The 20062-nt window shown below is 34.1% G+C and overlaps 1 protein-coding gene across 4 annotated transcripts in view; it reads left to right on the top strand.

Moving 5' to 3' along the window:
* Nucleotides 1-20062, top strand: part of LOC105144011 (uncharacterized) — a 488432-nt gene that overhangs the window by 102424 nt on the left and 365946 nt on the right. Inside the window, exon 2 of one of the 4 annotated variants that reach the window (XM_087408170.1) lies at nucleotides 19229-19266. The exons of the other annotated variants lie outside the window; for them this stretch is intronic. The gene's annotated coding sequence lies outside the window, so the exon portion shown is untranslated. The remainder of the gene's footprint in view (nucleotides 1-19228; nucleotides 19267-20062) is intronic. 4 annotated transcript variants of the gene reach the window in all.

The raw sequence follows: 20062 nt of genomic DNA, 5'->3' as shown, positions 1-20062 counted from the left end.
CGTATTAAAGTTTATATTATTTATTTAATTTTGTCTGAAATTTAACTTGGCGCCAATTGTGTTGATATCAAATCTTTTATACGAATTTTAATGTCCGGCTGTCAAATTCACAACTGACGAGCCAGCAGCTACCTGCTGACAAGTGAAAACATGCGGTCGGAATAATAGACATAAACATATATAACTCGAACCGCTGACATCGGCTCAAGCCGCGGGGATTCATGTACCCAACACGTGATCGCCGAAACCTCTTAATTAATCACTAAAAATAATAGTTGCTGTAAAGTAAAAACCAATTTTTTTGTTTCAATACCCGAGAGACCGAGGTTGCGACTAACATTAGATTGTTAAAAATATACTCAGAAAAATTCATGCGTATACTTATTGTTGCAACTTAAGTTATCATTTAACAATTAATTGTTCAAATAACCAATAAAATAACCTTAAGAGATTCTTTTTGTATCCAGATCAATATTAGATAGACACAGTCTTGGCAATAAAATGGCACAATAATACTCAATAATACTCGCCGCACATATAACGTCGAGTAAGATACGACGCGAATTGTGAGGAAACTCACGCGTAAAAACAGCAAGCACAAAAGAGATAGTTGCAGGTGCATATCGAGCGGCTAAAAGGTGCTACGAAGAGACGGTCAGGACAATAATTAATAAATGTAATTAACTTAATCTCGCGACAATCGAAACAAATGTAACTAGAATGATGCCCACGGGCGATCCACGTGATCGCAATACCTTCCGTACTGCGAAGGGCCACCAATCGGTTAGTATATAAATTGATTCTTCGCAGGAACACGGGTTACTTTCTTCGAAAATTGCCGAAATTCTCGGAGCACGGAATTCCCTGCGAACACTTAGTGAGAAAGGTAACTATAATTCTCGCGTGACTTAATACTTATATTTTTCGCGATTCTCGCGTGACTTAATACTTATATGTATTTTTTGCGATTCTCGTGCGACTTAATACTTATAATTCTCTTTTTTCTTTTCGCAATACTATAATACTCGCGTTCTTCCAATTTCTATATTTATTAATTTCACTATTACGCGAATCTATAATATTTAGAAATTTCTCTAAACTTCGCGATTAATACTTATAAAATTTTCGTCTTTTTTCGTCTGATACTTGGAAAATTTTCTATTCTTATCATTAGTGCTTAGAATTTCGCGATAATTCACATTCGGGACTTATACAAGTATATATTCTAGGACTCATGGAAAATCGCGACTTCGCGCCGTTACTTATATCGTAACAATCATCTTCGCTTCGCGATATAATTAGACCTCATCCACATGTAAATCTCGCGATCCGTTCAGGAAATCATATCATTGTACTACCCATCGACATTCGTTGCGTCGCCGGCTATAGACATTATGTCCGCTCCGCCTTTGTTTGACATGTGTCTTAATTGTCATAAACAGGTATGATTGTAAACACCACGCTCGCATTATTTTCGCCACGACCAACTAGCATACAACACTTCGCTTCACGAGTAATTTTGTAATCTTCATTTAGCAATTAGGTTCAGTTACTATTAATTTGAATAAATCTCAGTTATTTATTCTTAATTTTTGATTTATTATTTTTAACTTCCTATCATTAAGCTTTCCTTCTCTCTTTATATAAATCTAGCCCTAACAATTGTAGCATATCGCTCGTCTTATACTAGACTTCCCTTCAGGTTCAGCTCACTCCTAGTGCACTCTCCCCTTCCCTTCTCTACAATCCGAATTACAATCGCGTTCACTACTGGTGCGCTTTGATGCATGCTTCCACTCCCAAGATATCGCGCTCACACCTGGTGCGTTTTATCTCTCCCATCTTCTCTGTTTCCTATTTTTCTCTAAGTTCCTTCACGCGCTAATTAAACCCTTACGCCAATCTTCCTTAGATGGGCAGAGGACAACAACACGGCGGCGTTAAGCGGCAACTCAGGAGATTAGTAAAACAACTTCACTCGTACGGGGAGGTCGATCCATCCGTGTTCGGGGAATGGCCCCGCCACTCACTTCCTCTTCCTCGTTCTGCAGATCAGAGGGCACCGGCCGAGCCTACACCTACGCCCGAGCGGGTAGTCTCCTAGTCAGTACAGCCCCTAGAAGGGAATCCTTCCAACTTCCCGTCCCTCCACTATCCGTGACTCTATCACGGATCCCCATTCGGCCTCGCAAGGTGTTCTGCGGAATTTCAAAACCCTCGTCCCAAGGACCTCGCATTGTAAAAATTGAAACCACGAAAACATAAGGATAATAAAAGAATGATATATTTCCTTAATATCGCAATGTGTTTCTTCATACCTTCCACCGCCCTTCCTAAGGACGAAGGATAATACACGCGATTTAGTGTCTTCGAGATACTGATGGAATCCCGAAAGGGTAGTGGAAGATTAGATTTCAAGCTAACTCGGAATCAAGGCTCTTCCCCACGTGCCTCCGTGTTATGATAGGGCAACAAACGTTGCCTCCCTCCCCCGGATGCGACACAAATGATACATATCATTAGAGTTAAGTAACAATAGCACTTGCGTTTTACTTTTGAATTTGATAGAATTTAACTTGATTAGTTAAGATTATAGCATCTGAATTTTAATTTTTCATTTGATATATTAGCTTTTTTCAAGGTATAGTAATTTTTGACGGAGAATTAAAGTTGCTATTACTTGGGTTGGAATAAAAATTAAAAAGATGTTCAATATGAATATCTTTGAAAAAAAATTAAAACTACTATTAATTGGGTTGGATACTTAAGTTTTATTCGAGAAGCACATTTTCTTAGCACTTTTTTTTACCTTTTTAAAAAGGTAATTTTGTACTGATTCTATTAAACAGCAAACACAATTAGTCAATTCCACGGCCAATTAAGTAATTGACGTTGGTGAAACCGGTCCAAATGATTTTTTACGAAAAGCACGCACTCTTAGCGTTTTTTTTTTAAAAAGGTAAGTTTGTATGAATAACAAGAGACAATACTATTTGTTTTATTTTTTAATTTGATACAATTGAATTTGATTAGTTAAGATTGTATTTGTTTTAATTTTTCATTTGATACACTTTTTTTTTAAATAATAATTTTTGACATAGAATTAAAGTTGCCATTACTTGAATTGAATAAGAAGACCTTCAATAAGAATATTCTTGAAGAAAAATTAAAACTATTATTAATAGGACTTGGGTTTTATTCGAGAAGCACATTTTCTTAGCACTTTTTTTTACCTTTTTAAAAAGATAAGTTTGTACTGATATCACGCATTTTGTAGTGACGAACGTCTTTATAAATAATTTATAATTGACTTCAAGAAATAGATTTTCATATGTTAAATATAACTTAGAGAAATTTGATATAACTTATAGATTTCTCTTTCGTTTTGAAGGATATACTTAACTGTAATAAAGTTAGCAAATTTTTCATTTTGTCGTTCAAGTGTTTGTGTAAATCCGTCGCCGTATTGACCTGCGAGAGAATTTGATTGTGATTACTGCGTATAATGTTCTTTCTTTGTAGTAATTCTCAGTTGCCGAATTATTAATCGGCAGCGATAAATAGTATTGAGTCAATTTGTTTGTAAAAATCAATCAAGTGCATAAATAAGTTCGTAAACATGATACAATTTATAAAAGAAGAAAGGCTTCTGATTATTAATTAATGTATGCAATGTGTTTTTTTTCTTAGATTTACTAAACCGATACCATTATTTCTCAGAAACTAACTATTGCACTTTGTTAATTCTCAGTCGCTAAATAATTAATCAGTAGCAATTAATGACGAACTGATAAATTCATTAGGTGTGCGTGAAATGTTATACGTGTAACAATTAATGTAAAAGACAAAAATTCGCGTAAATGATACATGATATAATTAAATTAATATGAAAAACAAAACTTTATTGTTATTTAGTGTGGATTAATGAGAATCTTATTGAAATTCTCGATCATGAAATTATCTTGCTTTTTTCGGCTACGATATCAAAACATCTCTACAAGGTAGGAGAGAGAGAGAAAGAGAGAGAGGAAGGGAAGGGAAGAAAAACGTATAGGTGTGCGTACCATCATGCGTTTCATGTGTATCGAGCAACTGATCGCAACTGAGCGCCTGCGTCGAATAGTGCGTTATGCCGCCCCTGTTTATCTTCCGCACGAGACCCATAATTTGCTTACAGTTTTCACTTATAATTCAAAAAATTTTGGAAAAATTTTGGCAAACGAAAAATTGTGTCAAGAATACTTAGAATTATGTCAAGAATACATCATTTTAAACACAAATGTTTGTTCTAAAACACTCTGTATGATCTCTTGCATGCACGCACGCATGCACGCACGCACGTACATTAGGGTTGACGATTTCGTCCGGATCTGTAGATATTCGGGTATGCGGATATCCGGATAGTCATATTATCCGGATTTTATACCCGAATAATACAATACCCTGAAGTACAATACCTTGGATCCGGATATTCGAATCCAACCGGATCCAATCTTTCGAATCCATTATTTTATAAATCCGATTTCTGATTAAATTATAGACTTCACTAGAAGAAAGTCCCCGATATTGACATAGGTTTTCTAAACCGATACCATTATTTCTCAGAAATTAACTATTGCACTTTGTTAATACTGATAAAAACATGACCTGATTAGTTAATTAAAATTATATTAATGTAAATTATAAAATTATATTAAATTAAAATTAAAATTAGATTAATACATAATAAAATATGGCTCAAATAATTCAAATAAAAGAAATTGTGCTTAAGAAAAGCTACGAGTCAAAACAGCAAATTTTAATGTACTGTCGTACATTAATACGAATATGATACAGTTGACATTAAATAAACATAAAAGTAAAAACAAAAATAAAATATGTCTACATAGAATAATGTTTCAACCTCAATCGGGTTCATTTTCAAAGTTATAAATATATATAAAACGGTTGACTAAAGATAGGCTAACAAAAGATTACTTATAGAGATACGATGACAAAAAATTGATTAAAAGTAGACTTTGGTTGTTTGATCATGACTTTAAATCCAAAGATATAGCTGAATATGAATGTAGTCGACGGAAAGTAGATCCTAGATTTACACCAAATATTCAGATTCGAAAATTGCTGAATATATGTAGTTAATGGAAAGTGAATCCTGGATATACGCCATGATTCCTACTTAATAATGTAAAAGCTATTTTGCGATGGAGTTAAAGGATGCATATAGTCATTTACATTACACCAAAGGTATAATATTTTTAAGATGACCAGTCATATTTCTATCATTGTTCCTGAGCATATTTCCTGCAGTTTTTTCAATTATTTGAATAAAATTAAGAGCAAGCATTTAGAATTAGACATCTTTATAGAGCAAACATCTAGAATTGATAAGAAAATTAAATGATTGCAATCCAAACAAATTAATTACAATAAATACCGAATTTGATCAGTTTTTTATTTATGCTCTGTTTCTATAATAATTCGTTAAATTTTAGTATTAACAATTTCGATTCTACAGTCTCTAGTCACTCCGAGAATATTTTAAATAATAGGTCAAATTCTAACTTTAATGGTGCTCCCATAGATCTTAATCATTTCATTCAATTTGAGAATGTCTAATATTTCTTCTGATTTGTTTAATGAGGCATTTCCTCTGGATTTAATACATGAAAAATGATTTATCAATTTAATCAATACTGACATACCTAGGGAGGTTCAATTACTATTATATAGCTAGGTGAGGGTTATAATTTCCTATCAACAAATATAACATTGACAAAACTAAGATTGAAACTAAGATTGAATTTATAAAAACTATTGAAAATATTAGGTATGAGAATAATATTCCGCCCTTTTTAAATGAAAAAGATGTGTTTATTTAAACAAATCTATATAAGTGAGTTTATTCAAAGTATGCTCCTTCGGAAGCGACAACTTTCTCCCACCTTTCCGGTAATAAACGGATTCCTCGAATGAAAAAATCTGGTTCTTTTGAAGCGATCCATTCATCAAGCCATTTTTTAATACCTTCATAAGAATTGAATCGTTCTCCAGAAAGGGCCGACTGCATGGATCGGAACAAATGGAAATCTGAAGAGGCAATGTCCGGTAAATACAGCGGGTGGGGCAGAATTTCCATTTTACTCCTTCCAAGTATTTCTTGAGCAGTTTTGCAACGTGTGGCCTAGCGTTATCATGTAACAGAATCAGCTTGTTGTGCCTATTGTTCCATTCCGGTCGTTTTTCTTTCAAAGCTTGGTTTAAACGTATCAGTTGTAGCCGATAACGATCGCCAGTGATGGTTTTGGACGGTTTGAGCAACTCATAGTATATAATACCTCTTTGATTCCACCAGATGCACAACATAATCTTCGAAGTATGGATATTTCGTTTTGGCATTGATGGACCTGGTTCACCTTCAAGCGTTTAGGGTTATCGTAGTAGATCCATTTTTCATCGCCAGTTACGATACGATATAGAAAACCCTTTCTTTATTGTCATTGACGAAGCATCTCGCAGATGATCAAACGTCTTTCCATGTCTCTCTCTTTCAATTTGTATGGTACCCAATTTTCTTCTTTTTGCATCATTCCCATTGCGTGTAGACGTTTTCCAACAGTGGATCTATCAACATTTAACTCTTTTGCTAACCTATTGAGCGATAAACACGAATCTTCTTCGAGTAATGCTTGCAATTCTGCATCTTCAAATTTTTTCGGTGCACCTTCGCGTTCTTTGTCATGCACGTCAAAATCACCACTGTTGAATCGCTGAAACCATTCTTTACAACTAGTTTTCGATGGAGCATGCTCACCGTAAGTATCTACGAGCAAACGATCCGCAGCACTTTTCTTTAAAATAAAATAATGGAGTAAAACTTCCCGCAAATGTTGCTTTTTTGGAATAAATTCCAACATCTTCAACGCAAAAAAATTACTCTTTGTTATGCTTCAAACGAATGCCATCTATTGGGCTCAAAAGTTTGGACACACACCTTTCAAAAACATGTCTTGCCGTTCTATCAAACACACGAGCAATACTACTAACGATATCTTTCTGCAATGGGCGGAAACTTATTCCCATACCCAATAGTATATCTGGTCGTTCTAATAATATTGTAAACTTCACTAGAAACAATTTTATTTCTATTTTTAATTTTTCCAATGATTTTCCGTCAGCCATAATGACAAACAATTATCTATTTGGTTAAATATTATGAATCAATTTATAAAAGATCTCTCAACTTACTTATTACACGTGCTGACAAGAGAAACGTCATAGTGGTTTTAGACAGAACGGATTACATTAACAAAATGGAGAATATATTCTTTCGGATAATGATACTTATTTTAGCATTGACAGGAATCCTGTGAGAAAGTTGTCTAATGATTTTCGCTGCCTTCTTGTCAGATAGAAGAATAAATGTTTTATTGATGAGTCCATATACCGAAGACTACTTACAACGGATAGTAATACATCCAGAGTTTATGGCTTACTGAAAGTTCATAAGCTTAGAAATCCATTGAAAGTCATAGTTCCATCAATTAATAGTCCTCTATATTTTCTATTTCTATTTCTTCACAATATCATTAACAACAGCATTCCTGAGATATCTAGCCAAGTGAAAAATAACTTTTATTTTGTCGACAAACTCAATGGAACGGTTTTTGAGTCTCACTACGTTTTGGCTTCCTTAGATGTTGTTTCTCTTTTTACTAATGTTCCCATAGAACTTGCATCTGAGAGCATTAGTAAAAGATGGATTCACATTTTTTGCAAAACTAATATACCACTAGATGAATTTTTGATAGTCATTCACTTAGTTTTAAATTCCATTTTTTTTTCTTTTAATGACAAATTTTAAACAGATTTTTGGTACTCCTATGGGTTCATCTCTATTACCCATTATATCTGAAATCGTTATGCAAGATTTGGAAACCGGGCAATTGAGACATTAGCTACTTAATCATTATTTTACTTTCAGTATGTGGACTATATCATTTTATATGCTATAGCAGTTCCAGGTGATTCGTTAAATGAAATCCAAAATGTTTTTAATTTTTTGCATACTAGACTTTAGTTTCACCATAAAAATGGATATTAATGATTAAATTTCTTGGATACAACGGTTATTATTGATAAAAACAGAATTATTTTCGATAAATATCATGAGCCAACTTTCTTTGAAAGATACCTCAATTTTTGCTCTCATCATCCGATTTGTCAAAAGGGGTGTTGTCAAAATTTGTCAAAATTAGTGCTGATAGATAAATGCTTTGATAGAATTATATTGTCCCACGATTTCCATCATAAGAATTTGACTGAAGCGATTAATATTTTTTTTAATAACGGATATCCTATAAATTTTTTTTTCGATAATACAAAAAAAAATTTTCACATTTACAATAATAATATTAAGTATACAACTTTGTTTCCGCTATTTTCCTATGGATGGCTTTAGCGGTAAGTGGTCGAAATAAATAGATCATAGACGTCACACAATAAACTTGGGCATCTGTCAATATAACCCCATAGAAACATTAATCGATTTGTGTTTGCAACATAAAGTTATTCTCGATTGAAAATGTCAGTTTACGAGCCAAATTCTTGTCATTTGCGGGAGGTTTTAATTTTCTGCTTCAATATGAAGAAATCTGCGGCTGAGGCTCATCGAATGCTCTCAAATACTTATAGTGAGGCCGCTATTAGTGAAACAACGTATCATAAGTGGTTTCAACACTTCAAGAACGGTGATTTTCACGTCGAAGACCAGCATAGCGGTGGAAGAGAGAAGGTTTTCGAAGATGCAGAATTGAAGGCATTACTTGATCAAGACTCTTGTCAAAATCAAAAAGAATTGGCACGATCATTAGGAGTGACTCAATCAGCCATTTCAAAACGTCTCAAAGCCATGAGAATGATTCAAGGAAATTGGGTGCCGTACGAGTTGAAGCCGAGAGATGTTGAACGACGTTTGTTTGCTTGTGAACAGCTGCTTGAAAGGCAAAGACGGAAGAGCTTTCTGCATAGCATTGTGACTGGGGATGAAAAATGGGTTCATTACGATAATCCCAAGCGCAGAAAATCATGGGGAGTTCCCGGCCATGCTTCCACGTCGACGTTCCAGACCGAAATATTCACGGCTCCAAGATCATGCTCTGTATTTGGTGGGACCAGCTCGGCGTAGTGTATTATGAGCTATTAAAACCGACTGAAACAATGCGATCGGTATCGAACGCAATTGATTTCTTTGAGCCGAGCATTGAAAAACACGTCCGCAATACAACGACAGACACGATAAAGATTTGCAGCATGACAATGCTTGACCCCATGTTGTGAAAGTGGTCAAGACATACTTGGAAACGTTAAAGTCCTACCCCACCCGCCGTATTCTCCAGACGTTGCTCCCTCTGATTATCACTTGTTTCGATCAATGGCACACGGCCTGGCTGACCAGCACTTCCGGTCTTATGAGGAAGTAAAAAATTGGATCGATTCGTGGATCGCCTCAAAAGATGACTAGTTTTTTCGACGCGAGATTCGTACACTGCCCGAAAGATGGGAGAAAGTAGTGGCTAGCGATGGACAATACTTTGAATCATAAATGTATAACCAGTTTTTTACAATAAAGCCTCGAATTTTGGAAAAAAACGGCTGAAGCAAAGTTGTACACCTAATAATACAGCCATTAATTTAAATAAAAAAATTAACCACGCAAAAATATTTTATTGTACCTTACGTTAAACGTATCTCTGAAAGTTTCTTGCTTATAGCCTTCAAACTTGGCTGTAAGCTATCTTATTCAATTCCGAATACTTTGAAAAGCTACATTAAAAGGGGAAAAGACCAACTGGACTCTCTCTCCCACCAGGGCGTGATTTATAAAATATCCTGTGGGGATTGCGAAGCTAGTTACTAGTTGTTGATCAGACAAAAAGGAGACTAATTAGATCACAAGAGCATGTGTTAGACATAAGAAAAAAATCGGGATCTTCTTCGGTTTTCACGGATCATAGAACTATATGTAACCATAATTTCGACTGGAATAATGTTAGAATTCTAAATGTTGAGTGATCTATCTTATAATAAACGTCTAATTTCTGAAATGATTAAGAGCTTGTTACCAAAAACAGAGCTTAAACAGGCAGAATGATACGGAAGCGTTACCGGATTCCTATCTTCCAATCATACAATCTTTCTCCCTCTCAGTTTTCTCCTTCCTATTTTACTCTCTCCGTACAGTTTTCTTAATTAGTTTCTTACAGGTCGTCACTTTTCAACTTACTGATTGACAATAAACAATAGTTCTCATCGCAAGTTTGCTTCCTTTTATATTTAAATATGTTATACTTTTACTGTTTCACTCATCTTTACTTCTGATACTACAATTTTATTATCGGACTTCACATTGCGTTTTTTAAGGTGTTTTTTCTTTTTCACAAATGTTTCTAAACATTTTTTAGATACATTAAATTTATTAAATTCGGCTTTATTTATTTTACTTATTTTATGTTCCATACGCGTATTTTTTTTAATTCTGTCTTATTTATATGACCGAATTTTATATTTTATATATTTTATTTTATACATTTCACGTTCATTGCTGTTAGTTAAATTTTTGTACATTTTAATTCTTATAAATACAATTCAATAATATATTTACAGAATCCGAATTAACTTTCATTAGAAAGATTAATTAATAATTGGGTTACTTAATGTCATTATCAGCGATATTTTTATATGTGATAATATCTTTTGTAATACCATATCCAGGATCTACAATACTTTCAATTACATATTCAGCGATTTATACTTAGCAATTTTTTTCGAATCTGAATATTTGTCGACATGTATTCAGCTATATCTTTGGATTTGAAATTATGGCCTAAACAACTAAGGTCTATTTCTAATCATTTCTTTGTCATCGTATCTCTATAAGTAGTCATCTTTTGTTAGCCTATCTTTAATCAACCATTTTATATATTTATTTATATATATTTATATATATTTATTTTAGAACTTTGAAAATGACCCAATCTGGGTCGAAACGTTAATTCTATGTAGACATATTTTCATTTATGTGAACTTGGCACCCAACATTAAGAAAAACAATTTTTTTTATATGCAATGGACTAGGTTTGTACCTGATTGTACATTCTTTTCGTTTGTACTTCAAGGGGTTGAAAAAAAAAACTTTTTTAAATGTTAGCACCTTACTTTGAGATATTCAAATTTCTCAAATGCCATTAGATTCAGAATCGTTTGTACCCGTTTGTACTCGGAAGCGTTTGTTTGTACCATCAAGGGAGTGATTGTATCAAATTTTCAAAATAGAGGTGAGTGCTAACTTCGCCATTTTTAAAGATATCGTAAATCTGTAAACAGGTGCTGTTTCGGGATCGCTTGTAGATGTTTGTACTACCATCGGTTTCGTTTGTATCCTTAAGGGGGTGATTGTACCGAATTTTCAAAGCAGGGGTAAATGCTAACTTTGCCATTTTTAAAGATATCGTAAATCTGTAAACAGGTGCTGTTTCGGGATAGTTTGTACCATCGTAGGTTTCGTTTATACCCTCAAGGTAGAACTAACTTCGCCAATTTTTAGATATCTTAAATCTGTAAACGGGTGCTGTTTCGGGATCGTTTGTAGACGTTTGTACTACCGGTTTCGTTTGTACCCTTAAGGGAGTGATTTTTCAAAACAAGGGTGAGTGCTATCTTCGCTATTTTTAAAGATATTTTAAATCTGAAAGCTGTTCTCTTCTAAACTGGACCGGTTGCGCCGCCACCATCCGCGGCTGTATGCGCACGCTGAAAGATAAGAAGTGGGTACGGCCGCGGACGGTGGTGGCGGCACCGGTCCAGTTTAGAAGAGAACAGCTAACCACTTTCGTGTACTATATGTAGCGATCGGCGGATGAGCGTAGTAGAATAAGCGACGGCAATTATTTTCGGTTGAAAAAAAAACATCGCTTTTTTTGTATTTTTCAATCTTTTTGTCTCTTTTCATCTGTAACGCCATATTTCTCTTAACGTTTTTATATCTTGTTTATCTTTTTTTTTTAATTCTTTTTCTGTCTTTCTTTTTTAAAGTAATTTGCCGTTTTTACGATAAGTTATTATCTAAACATGCCGCGAAAAGCAGCAAAAGAGATATTCGAGATTCTAAAAGATTTATGTGTGTCTGATGATAAAGATCATATATTAAATTTATCGCATTCTGTATGGGAGAAAGCGTGCGTTAAATTAAATGATATAATGTCAAAGAAATATATATATTTATGTGTGTCACAGAATAGGTACACATAATATTTATTAGACAGATTGCTTAATCATTATGGCATAATTCGTATGAAAGACATATCTCTAACATCTGATGATAGTAACTAATCCAGGTCAGTGCAATCGTCGGACAATATTTTGCCTTCTCTATGGACTACTGTTCACTTATAAATGAAGCATGGAAAAAAATAGCACCAATGGATGCTGTCTATAAAGATCGGACGTATAAAATTTTAAATAAGGGCTGGACAGACGTGTAGTGACTTCAGAATTATGGAAGACTTTAAAATTTCCATGTTGTTTTTCATATAAAAATGCTAAAATTAATGGAAACGAAGGCGAAATATACCTTAAATTCTGGGAAAAATGCTCGCAATGTCATTTAGTTACAATATTATATGTATATAGTCTTAAACCGACTGCAGAGGGACTTGACATCCATGTATCTACTAGTGACACAACGAATATTAAACATACAAAGAAACGATAATTGCGTGGTTGCTCATAGAGCCCGCATTGTAAAAGAAATACGCGCATCATCGGTATATGCATGGAGAAGAAAAGAAGCAGATGAAATAATGACATTTGGAGACGTAGAACCAGCGCATCTATATAAGGAGACTGTCTTACATAAAGCTAAACAGTTGAAAAAAGTTAGAAATTTAGGATTAAGTAAGATCTCCGATCCTATTTGTCTATTGCCGAATTGAAATATAAAGCCGAGTTCGCCGGTTTTATGAGAGAAATAGGCATGGATAAATTGTTTGTTATGTATTGGAGCGATGAACAAGTATTTTTATACAAGAGGTTTAACAAACAACAAAATGAAACAGGTACTTTGTGTGCTACTGGTTCATTAATAAAATGTATTAAAAGGTCAGATAATACATCACGTATGATATTTTTATATCAAATTTAGCTCCTTTTAATGATAAAATGTTAAATATATATATTATATATTAATTAATAATCATAAAATAGTGTGTCAAATGATTTCAGAGAAGCATTACACTAATATGTTATGTAACACTAATATATCTTTCTGATTACGAGAATAGTTACGGACACTTCTTCCTTGTCCTTCAGAAATTGTATGTGCTGTGTGATTATTCTCTCGCATTATTAAATGCCATTAGTCTTGCGTTTAATGATATAAATTTAAGCACATATATTGATCAATGTGTAACCTTTCTAGAAGGTTCTGATTGTGTACAAAAGCCTAAATGCATCATACGTATTGACATCGCACATCTAATAAAATTAGTATGTCGATGGAAATGTTTTGAGAATAAACATATGCGAATTAAAGATTTTTATATACATGTATGCTGTGTTGATTTGTTAGCAAAATTACAGACATTGATATGTTTCGCCAAATTTGTCACGATCTTTTAATCACAAGTGTTTCTGATACTGAAAATATAATTATGAAGGAAAAAAATAATTGCTTTAGTGCGCAAGAGAGGTTAATTAAATTAATTAGGGGCGATATATTTTCATATGACAATGATCACGAAACAAATCTTGATGATAATTCGATGAACGAATTAGATAACAATGAAAGCGGTGCAAAGATTTTTTGTAGTGCATTCAATCAACAAGTGAAACAAGTACTACTGAAGGAGAAGGTCAAATCCATATTGATGCCCACAGTTTGCTATAAATTTACTTAAAATAGTTAAACATTTTTCTTTATGGAGTAATGTCGGTACAAACAGCATCTTCCGCCTGTAGCGAAGAATATTTTAGAGAATTAAAACAATTGATTTTTAAAACTAAATGTGTACGTACTGACAAATTTACAGTTTCGCATATTAAAACATTTAAAGGTACCATAAAAATGTTATATGCTGCTGATATTGATGTTAAAAAAGTCGGACAGGGCATCAATTAGTGAAGAAATTCTAATCAGTTCTGAAGTTTTACCTGTTGATATTAAAGATTGAAGTAGAGAATTTAATTAATACGAACAATACAAGTACCGAAGAATATACTAATTTAACAAGTCACACTTATTTAAACGAACAAAAAATTGGAAAGGCAAAAACAAAGTCCTAAGAACCGCGGCAAGTATTTAACTATTTGTCCAGACGTGGAAAGCATTCATGTAAAATCAAAATTTATTAGAACTGTACCATTATTAAAAAATGGTAACATTTTAGGTCCAGTGATAATCGAAAAGAAACCTGTTCTTAACAAATATCTGTCCTTTCGATGCCATTGCGCAGACACTGTTGATCGCTTATTATGATTGAGTAAATTTTCATACCTATCTAGAGCAAACAGAAAACGACATATTTCATTTCATAAAAGAACTATCGATATGTAGACCATCCGTAAAAATATATAAAGAAAGGGCATTATTATTAAATAAATTCATTACGTCTATACGTGGAACAATGGAATGCAGCTGCAACATCTCTGCTTTAGTTAATCACATATTAAAGAACGAATTTTCGTGCAAAATAAATATGGAATGCCTACATTGTCATCAATACAAGACAAATATAACATTTTAGAAGTAAACCCAAAACAAAATTTTATGAACATCACATGAATGCTTTAAAGTGCACTGTAAATGAATAGTATTTTTACAGCAATAAAAAATGCACTCGATGTAACGAAGACAGTATCGAATATTCAGCTCCTGTTTATAGACATAGACTTATAATGGCAAGATCTCGCAAAAAATTTGAATATACTTAACTGGGAAGGAGAATTCACATTAAATCAAATATCAACAGAAATTCAATTTTATAAGTGCGAATACAGACTGCTTGCTGCATACAAAATACATAGGAATATATAATAAGAATTCAATAGGTCATTACGTATCCATATTCGAAGACTGTCAGGTAAATGAGAAATCCATAACGATCTGTGTCGAGATACGAAACCGTTGAACGCACCAAAACGTGTGCTTCTACAAAAAAAAAAATTATCAATATTAATTTTCATAAAAGCATAAAAAAATAAAATAAAACAAATGTACACAATAAAATAAAACAATAAGTAAAATGAAATATGATATGAGGCATCAAGTGGCTTGCCGTTCGATGCGAATGAGGCGCGATCTGTAGATCCGAATTCAATCCCGCCTGAGCCCATATACGCGATTTTTCGCATCTAAGGAGCCGAAAAAGACTCCACCTGGTGAGTAAGAGACCTTTGATCACCAGCGCCGTTCGGATTCGGCGTTAAACTGTAGGTCCCATATAATGGTGGATATACATACGAAATCCCGCTGGGGATTCAACAATACGCTAAAAACTTAGTTCCGAAGAAATCCATCATTATGTAAACATTATGAGAGGTATGTCTTGGTACCACTTCCGGATGTTTCGCCATGGAATGAATGAAAAATAAGATATAAAACATGTACGAATCATAACACAGAGTATAAACGTCTAAAAACGATGCAGAAACAGCACCCGTTTACAGATTTAAGATATCTTAAAAATTGGCGAAATTAGCTCTAACTCTTGTTTTGAAAAATCGGTACGATCACCCCTTTGAGGGTACAAACGAAACCGATGGTGGTACAAACGTCTACAAGCGATCCCGAAACAGTACCTGTTTACAGATTTACAATATCATTAAAAATGGCGAAGTTAGCATTCAATCCTGTTTTGAAAATTTGGTACAATCACCTCCTTAAGGGTACAAACAAAACTGCGGTACAAACGGGTACAAAGGATTTTGAATCTAATGGCATTTGAAAAATTTCAATATCTCAAAGTGGGATGTTAATATTTAAAAAAATTTTTTTTCTTTTAACCCCTTGAGGTACAAACTAAAAGAACAATGGTAAAACTTAGCTCTATCCAATGCATATAAAAAATTGTTTTTCTTAAAGTCAGATGCCAGATTCATATAGGTCATAATTTCTTAAAAATTAACACAATGTCATGGCTTATTTCTAGCTATAATTAAAATAACTTTCAATTACTATAATTAACAAACATTACTATAATTGATTAATATAATTAAGCAATTACTATAACTTGCAAAGCCTTACTCAGTGCTACAACGTCGAAATACAATCATAAGTTAACGAACAAAGAATAACGGATACAATAAAATTTAAAACCCATCAATGGTGAAGTGTCAAAATATAAAAAAAAATATAAAAAAAAATTCAAATATCAATAAGTATCCTACCAGATAACAATAACACAGGAACATTTGGACTTCAGTCAACAGTAGATTAATTATATTCATCGATAAAATTGATTTGCCAAATTCCTCGGTTGAAATCGAGAATCCAATTTGTCACAGACTTGTATCAAGCGATTTAAGAATTCTTTAGTTACGAGTATTTTATGCTATTCTATAGAACAATTAGGAGTAGAACTTATTAAGATACTATATTATTATTATTATGAATAAGAGGTACAGAATCAAATAATAACTTACGGTAATTTATATAAAATACTGTAATTTAAATTAACTGATGTGAAGTGTAGGACCTACACTTCACAATTAATTTTCAAACCAGCAACAGTCAGTATCTTTAATGTACTTAACCGGATCTTTGACTGAGAGTTTAGATTAGTATCTAAATCAGTACATAAATTGTAAGTTATTATTTGATTCTGTTTCTCTTATTCACACTAATAATATATTATCTTCTTATGACTTCCACGGGTACTTTCTATATGAAGATTATGCGTTTCGTGCATAATCTCTGTGTTCAGATCCATTCTTGGAATGTCAATATTTCGTGAACCTTGTAGTCCACTTCATCAGGGTGAAGAGCAGCCTGATACTGAACTGTTCCTCCGGGCCGTTCTTTTTTATATTACGCTACTTGTTGGAGGAAGGAAGAAAATTGTGGGTGGGGGTGGAGAGGAAATTGATCAGTCTTCAATAACCGGGAGAATGAGTTTCCATATTTTATTTATGTTGTAGCCATTATTTCTATTTAGATTGTTAGGATGTTTTTGTATCTCTATGGTTTCTCTATACTTTCTTGGAAAGTATGTAATGTTAGTTATTGTGGTCGTTTTGTCAAACAGTATTTGATGTCCTGTTTCGATGTTGTGTTCTGATAATGTTGATTGCGTGACGTGTTTTAGCCTGACATCACGTTGGTGTTTTTTTATCCGTAAATTGACCATTCTCTCGGTTTCTCCAATGTATACTTGCCCGCAGAAATAAGGTATTTTGTATACTCCTGCGGAGCTGAATGAAGGTCTTTAATCTTTAGGATTTTTTAAGATTTGTCCTTATCTTTTTGGATAATTTAAAGATAGTTTGGATATTATGTTTGTTTAATATGCCAATCCGATCTGTTGTTCCTTTGATATATGAAAGAATGGACAGGATTCTTTCGTCCGTCAGAGACCGTTGTCTTGTTTGCATGTTTATTGATTGTTTTGATCATGTCTTTTTTGTCGTGTCCGTTTTTCTATAAGGCTAGTTTTAAGTGTTGAGTTCCGTCTGTAAATGTGCTTTGTCAGAGATGGTGAAAGCTCTATGTACAAGTGAGTTGATTGCAGACTGTTTTTGTGCTGGGTGATGGTGTGACTCAGCATGTAAGTATCTATCTGTGTGTTGTTTTCTATACCCTTGATAACCTAAGGTACCGTCATCTTTCTTAGAGACAAGAACATCTAGGAAGGGGAGTTTTCGGTTTTTTTCTATGTCTATAGTGAAATGGATATTTGGATGTTGATTGTTGAAGAAAATAAGGAATTTACGGAGTTTGGCTCTGCCGTGTCTCTATATCACGAATGTGTCGTCTATATAACGGTACCAAACTTCTGGTTTTTTTAATATTTTTCTGAGGGCTCTTTCTCAAAATGCTCCATGAAGATATTGGTGATTAGTGGAAAAATAAGAGTACACATAACTAACTCAATGGACTTCATACAAAAGATCCAAAAAATCCTACTGTATCCTATCTATATCCTATGTCTCATAGACCTGCTTGTAAGTTTCGACATAGAATTCCTTTTCATACAAGTCCCAATAAAAGACACATTAAACATAATAAAGGCCTCACATGAAGTGCCTTCCGACTTCATCCCTCTAATAGAGCACTACTTAACAACCACTTACTTCTCCTATAACAACCAATTTTATGAACAAACTTCAGGAGTAGCAATGGGTAGCTCTCCTATTTCTCCTGTGTAGTAACCAACTTCATGGAGCATTTTGAGAAAAAAGCTCTCAGAAAAACACTCAAAAAACTAGCTGATTGCTAATATACGTGCCGCATACCATTACCTACGTCAGAAAAAACCATTTGTAGCATCCGGCGCACGAGACCGCGTTCCGCGGAAACAAATATACACACTCGCATACACATTCTCACACACACACACACACACACACACACACACACACACACACACACACACACACACACGCACACACACCGCCTCAGCTATTATACGTCCGTATTATTAAACACAGATCTCGCATTGACGACACAGATCAAATTCGCATCGTACATACACGATCTTTCAATTAAAAGCATTATTAACATCAAAACCGTACTCTTCCTATCTGCCACCACATCTCCTTTCCGTTTGAGCCTCTTTTGTGTTCCGAACCGATATCATCAAATCCAACGAGTTCATATGCGCAAAAGTTAGGTTTTCATATGTAATAATATATTTAGCCTATATTAATATATAAGCCAAAATATATGTATAATGATTTTCTCTCGCTTTCTTGCTCTCTCTATTCCTTGATCTTTATTAGTGTTTCTCGCCCTTCTTCACACTCTCATTCTCCCTCTCTCTCTCTCTCTCTCTCTTACTAACTATTTACCTACCCATCCACCTACCTATCCACTCACCTACCTACCTACTTATCTATCTATCTACCTACCTATCTATCTGTCTACGTGAATATACGTGTACATGTTGTCTGTCGCTCTATCATTTGAAACTGTATCTTTTTGCTGGTTGCTGTCCTGTACGAGCTTCTTTTTCAGGACTGGTGTCGAGTGCTCTTTCTGCTTGACTTTTTGCTGTATGTAAGTCTTGGATTTTCTGTATTTTTGTAGCTCTGGGAAGGATTTTTTATTTCTGCTCTTTCTACTGAGAGAAGTTTCTGGAGACAGCCTGCCTGTCTTGCTATAAGCCTACACATGTGTATCATGCATGGTGCCTAAGTTTACTAGCTTTTTTGTGATGCCTGAAGAGAAGCATGCTAATAGATTTGCATCTTTTTAAGATATAAGAAAGATTGTACTTGATGTACTTAAGCCTGCAAAATGTGCTTTGAAAGTGAATCGCGTACGAGCCAAATAAAGGTATAAGAATCGAGACAAATAAACCAGATCTAGCAAAAATATATATATCACGAGTTGTGTTTTGAAGGTATCGCTGATGATTCGAAGGATCTTATTAAAAAATGGTCGGATATACTTACGGTAAGCTACATTACGTTTGCGGATGAAACCATGTACGCATATTACAATGTTACAGATGTCTTGTCTTCGGTCATATGGCTAAGGAGGTCATATCGTAAGGCTGTGCCCCTATGTGATCATTGTTCTGGAAAGCATTAAATGAAAAACTGTACCAAAAAAATCCGCCATAATGTGGTAACTGTGTATACACTAGAGGCCCATTAGCAAATTTAACACACTCAGCAACAGATGCAAGTACTACATGGGCTGAAAAGTCCCGGGATTTTTAATGAAAACAAGCGTTTTTTGTGCAAAGTTATATTTATTCCTCAACATAGTTGCCTTCGAGGGCGATACACTTGGATAGCGATTTTCCAACATTTCGATGCTCTTTCTGTAGTACGAAACGTTCAA

The sequence above is a fragment of the Acromyrmex echinatior genome, chromosome 7 (genome assembly GCF_024713525.1).
Source record: "Acromyrmex echinatior isolate Ae372 chromosome 7, ASM2471352v2, whole genome shotgun sequence".
Lineage (NCBI taxonomy): Eukaryota > Metazoa > Arthropoda > Insecta > Hymenoptera > Formicidae > Acromyrmex > Acromyrmex echinatior.
Note: the sequence above shows the minus strand (reverse complement) of the source record. Positions and strands in the feature narration are given on the sequence as shown.